At 45.2% G+C, this 5,610-nt stretch overlaps 2 long non-coding RNA genes across 2 annotated transcripts; both read right to left on the bottom strand.

Annotated features, from left to right (window-relative positions):
* Positions 1 to 882: 882 nt before the first annotated feature.
* Positions 883 to 2,222, bottom strand: LOC123074971 (uncharacterized). The gene is made up of 2 exons (XR_006436071.1): positions 2,022 to 2,222; positions 883 to 1,603 (listed from the first exon to the last, which is right to left on the bottom strand). It is a non-coding gene; the product is annotated as an uncharacterized lncRNA (long non-coding RNA).
* A 98-nt stretch (positions 2,223 to 2,320) lies between these two features.
* LOC123074970 (uncharacterized) lies at positions 2,321 to 3,365 on the bottom strand. The gene is made up of 3 exons (XR_006436070.1): positions 3,020 to 3,365; positions 2,839 to 2,893; positions 2,321 to 2,477 (listed from the first exon to the last, which is right to left on the bottom strand). It is a non-coding gene; the product is annotated as an uncharacterized lncRNA (long non-coding RNA).
* Positions 3,366 to 5,610: the final 2,245 nt, after the last annotated feature.

Genomic DNA, 5,610 nt, shown 5'->3' on the forward strand with positions numbered 1-5,610 from the left:
TGGAGCTCGGAAGAAGGGGAACCCGCCTTGCAATGCCGAAGACAATCTGCGCGTCGGACTCCTCGTCATTGAAGCCAGGTTCAGGGGCTACTGAGGGAGTCCTGGACTAAGGGGTCCTCGGGCGTCCGGCCTGTTATCTACTGGGCCGGACTGATGGGCTATGAAGACATAAAAAATGAAGATTGTACCCGTGTTCGGATTGGACTCTACTTGACGTGGAAGGCAAGCTAGGCGACCGATTATGAAGATTTCCTCCTATGTAACCGACCCCATGTAACCCTAGATCTCTCCGGTGTCTATATAAACCGGAGAGCATAGTCCGGATAGGACAGATTCATTACCATATACTCATAGGCTAGACTTCTAGGGTTTAGCCATTACGATCTCCTGATAGATCAACTCTTGTAACACCCATATTCATCAAAACCAATCAAGCAGGAAATAGGGTATTACCTCCATAGGGAGGGCCCGAACCTGGGTAAACATCGTGTCCCCCGTCTCCTGTTACCATCGATCCTAGACGCACAGTTCGGGACCCCCTACCTGAGATCCGCCGGTTTTGACACCAACAGTCACTCATACGAAGAACCAAGAATTTTTTTATTTTGTATATAAATGAAATGTTGCGGTGATCTGATTTCCTGGACATGCTGTGTGAATGCTCTTATCAATTATGAGGCTCTTTGGGCACACAAGATTCTGCACAAGTCCATTAAATGGTAAGTACTTTATACAAGAAGAATGTAGTTTCAAATGGTACAGGACAAGAAGATTTAAAAATTAAGACGCTCATATATCAAAGGTCGTATCTCCCCTAGTTCCATGAACGAACGAGCCCCTTTCTATATGCAACAGCCACATGCTCATATCATTAAAAAAAAGTGGCATGAAAAAGTACCCAACAAATTAAATGGTTACAAACAATAGCTGAGCAAAGTTTTGTCCACAAGGAAAGTAGCATGACTGGAGCTGTGCTCATGACATCAACGTGATAAATCAAAACAGTTGGTCCGGTGCAAATCATGTCAAGATTGTCTTGCATTAGTCCTTCCGCGCAAGAAAACATGACATAAAGATCAAAACTCAATGAGATTAACTAATGTGGTGCAAGATAAGTACTGAAGTACCGAGTACAACATGCAACAAAGGACATCACAATAGATTACTTCTTTGACGCCATCTTGGACTTGCCATAGAGACCTCCTTGCCAGATGATCAGAAATCAGCATCAGCTATGAGTCAGTGGTCAAGAATGTTTCCACCTAAACAAATCAAACACAGTAGACTGCCCAATCCATCTCACTTCACCTCCCCCCTCCATCCATCCCACTTCACCTCCCCCCCTCCATCCATCCACCACAAACGAACTGAGATCCTACATAGTACATACTGGATGCTGCTGCTTCTTTAGAGTATTTCTGAAGTGTCGTTATCCTCCCTCCATCCATCCATCCACCACAGTGGGTTCACACTTCAACCTCGAGAAATGCTGATTCAACTTGTGCCATTTGGGATCACTGCACAGGTTTCCCAACCGAGCAACATTTGCAGCAAACTCCCTAAACTGCCCACACACACACGGCATAATTCCCACCGAATGTAACTGGGAAAGCAGAATAACAGATTATGCAGTTAGAAGGCATTGTCCTAAAATTTCTTTTTGTCATATAAAAAGCATAGTATTGAAGTTAGAAGGTATTGCTTCGTTTGGAGCATCTTACATCTATGTCTATAGTCAAATGAACACCAGAACGCTAGAGACCAATTCCTTGTTGTTGATATATGCATTGCTTGCTTGCCTTTTATTTTTTGCGTACAGCGGTGCCTGCTTGCCTATCTAAACTGAAGATCGGACCGACATACCCATTCGTCATGTACAGGTATTAGCTAAATTAAACTGCGCTAATTGCAAAATCAGCAACTGATATACACATGACCATTCACAACTAAATATAGCTCAAATTTCAGTAGTATGGAGACGTATGTGCAGGAGTTTGTGTCACAAAAACTCCATCGCTTACCTGTACAACAGTAAAAGGCACAAATGAGTGGGAGGCCGTCCATTACGAGGGTCGCTGGTGACGCTTGCTCCAGAGGGAGATTAAAAGCCAGTGGATGTAGATGGAGCATCGTGTCCGGCGTGAACTCTGAGGGAGGGTGCATCATGCCCGACGGCACAGATCAAAGACGAAGCGATCAACATGAAAGTGCCGCGGACTTTTCTGATTGCCACAACAAATGCATATAAGAAAATCTATGGCTACAAAGAAAAAGAAGCATCAATAGTTAAACTAAGTTGCCTGAAAATGGCACTACTTGCCTTTTTTAGCTCTAACAAGAGCAAGCAACCTCTTGCAATCATCTAGAACCAAGCATCGGACGCCTTGTGACTGAAGGACTGCAGACTTCAGGTTCCTCAAGCTTTGTTCAGGGAGAAATTTCATCAGATTGTAGCTCTTGCCAATTGTGTTGGCAACCTGATGCGAGAAACTAACAAAATCAATTCACTAGCCAGACAAATCAAAAAGCTTGAACTTTTTTTTTAATTCAATGTTGGATTGGATTCAAATGTAGCAACAACCTTTTCTCTTATATATGAAGAAAAGTGTAACAACAACCTGATTGTCAGGAATTAACTATAGGAAGTGTAGATTATATAAATAAGGCAAGAATCCTTAGAGTAGATAAAACTCTCTGAGTACTAATAGATGTGGCATGACAGTAGATAAAACCTTAGAAATCGCCATGGCTCGATGGCTAACACACACTGAAAAATTCACCACACCTTTACAAGCAGAGGCACGCATCACATAAGGGGATAAGAAAAGGGATTCGCACCTCCTGCTTGCTAGGTCGCCATGGCCGAAGAAGGGCTAGGGTTGGGGCTGCTCCACTAACAGTAACAGAGGTATATGTTATATGCTTTGCAACAGAGAATAAAGGGATCTTCACGAACAGAAGACCAACCCCAAATCGAACACACACCCACACACACACAGAGAAGTGATGGAGAGGGCACCTTGTCCATGGCCTTGGCACAAGGGTAAGAGCTGCAGCAAGCAGCCACCTCAAGCGGCTTGAACCTGCATCGGAGCGCTCGCGCCGCCGTGGCCGTGAACCCTAACCTGCTGCTCGATCTGGGGCGAGCGGGGAGGGGGGGAGGAGGAGCTCACCGGTGGTGGGGATAAGGTGAGCGGAGGAGAGAAGGGCTGGGGTGCAGGCTGTGGGGGAGGGCACTGGTGGCGGTGGCGGCGGCGGCTGTGGGGGAGAGCGCCGGTGAGTGGTGGCAGCGGCAGACGAGGGAGCAAAATGGGGAGGACTCGGGGTGGTGGTGAATGGGGACGATCCGTTTCTCTTTTTTTTCTCCTTCGGTTTAATTTTTTTCACCTCACACAGTAAAAGGGACAGGTGGACATCGCGTGCGAGCGCCCTTACCGCGACTGTTAATGGGTTTTATTATGGGTTCTTCTCATCTTCCCTCTCCTAGTGACACGATGGTGTGGTCCGGAACGCAATGATTCATCAGAATCAATGATGGCGATCAACATCCATGTACTTGTGCTTCTTTGTAATACTCCCTCTGTAAATAAATATAAGAGTGTTTAAACGCTCTTATATTTCTTTACGGAGGGAGTAGGTGTTAGAAGATGTTATACGTGTTGTTGTGCCTGCGGTCGTGGCCGGGAACGACACGAAGGAGTGTGGCTATGTCCTAGGATGATGGGGTTGAGCGCGACAGTGGCCTGTTACGACGGGGGAGACAAGAAATAAAATAAAAACTTTGCTCGATTCTCACTGGAATCTCATCGAAATATTCCCGAAGTTCGGCGGGGGTGCACGGGTGTGGTCATGGCGGTCATCAGATGGGTCGCCGGGGAGGTATTGTGTGTTGTTGCGCGTCAGAGGTGGAGCAAGGCACACAGAATCTTTTAACGAGAAGTGGAGGTGGCTGCTCAAATTTGAGGGCTAACTCCTCAATTTTTTTGAGGAGTTAAGCATTTGAGGGCTCGGTTAGTTAGAGCTTAACTTAAAATTTGATTCTTTTAAGGAGTTAACGATTTTTGAGGGTCTGATTAGAGATGCCCTATACAAGCATACAAACGTAGTTTTGGGAAGTTAGTGTGGACTATAAATTTTTTTTTGAAGAAAAATTACACGTTGCCCTCATGAGCTTGGTGTCATGGATGGTCTCTATACCCCAACAACTTTCATGTCACCGTTTTTTTCCTTACCCTTTGTCTTCCCTAAGCCTTCCTCTTATCTTCTTTCTTGTATAGCTCGCAATCTCCTTTCTTTCTTCCATCATCGTTACGTCACATACCTCCCCTCTATTGTAGTCTGCAGATCCACCGCCCATAACCACCGCCAATGTTGTCGAAGGTCATTGATGCAACTTTTCTTTAAGTCCAACAGAGCGCCCACTCCAACCTCACTGTCGCAGGTTGCCGATGATCGTCGTGGGTTAGGTGCCTTTCCTTCTTTGTCCCCGCTCCTCTCCTTCTACCGTTCATTTCGCTCTTCCTCCATTATCTTGTTATAGATTTATATATTTTATTTTTTTCCCTTTGGGTGCAGAATCAGTTGTGATGACCTTAACTGTGTATTCTTCTAATCGCTTTTGTTTTTGCAAAAAGGATCAAGTATATTATGAATGTTCACCATAGCTACAAATCATTCAAAACATAATAAAATTTATTACATTGAGATCCTAGACCCATCGAACGAGCACTACCGCCACCAAAACAGACCACTATTGCCACTCTCCTAGCGGAGCCGACTCAACCTTGTCAATGACAGACGGAATTCTTCATACTCCTTCCCTCAAGGACCAATGTCCTGGAGTCGCAGTTATCTTCATTAAACCCTTAAATCAATCCGAAGTGTCACCAAATACCGCCATTGCTCACACATGACGAGAAACCTTATCCTTGTCACCCCAAGGAGATGACTTGAATGTCAATGGGTCTTTGTCAACTCCGTCTCAATGCACAAACTCAAGGAGGATCGGAGCCCCGAAAACCAGCTTGAAGACGAAGTGTCACCATTTTCCCAAGGGTCGTACCTGTGAGGACTAAAAAACTTCTAACCTAAACTACCAGCCTGAGTCGAGGCACCGAGATTCTCCTTCCCGCCCCCGGCAACCAGAGAAGCATGAAAAGGGGAGATGAATCCACAAGCTCGCTGGAGGAATTTGGAGGAGACGAAGTTCTTCGTCCTAACCGCCGCTTTCATGAAAGGGAAGGGAAATATTAGGGAGTTCGCCAAATAATATGATGCAACCACAACCACAGATCACTCAAGGTGAACAAGAGATTGACTAGATGGGTCGAGCTATAATAATAAGAACATAACTTGACGTTTGTGGTTGTGCGATCGTTCCTTTGCACAAGGCGTTAGGGCATTTCCAACGTGGACCCCTAAATAATCGCACACATTATTTGTCCATGGACTAGTGCGGACCAGCCCGCGGACACTGATGCGGGAGCCAGCCATTCAACCATGCCTGCATACATTTCAAAGTAGATTTAAACAAAAAGGGAACATTTTCATGCAAATTCATTACATTTCAAACTAGATTTAAACAAAATGGATGGTTTTTATTTAAACCGG

Source organism: Triticum aestivum, chromosome 3D, assembly GCF_018294505.1.
Source record: "Triticum aestivum cultivar Chinese Spring chromosome 3D, IWGSC CS RefSeq v2.1, whole genome shotgun sequence".
Lineage (NCBI taxonomy): Eukaryota > Viridiplantae > Streptophyta > Magnoliopsida > Poales > Poaceae > Triticum > Triticum aestivum.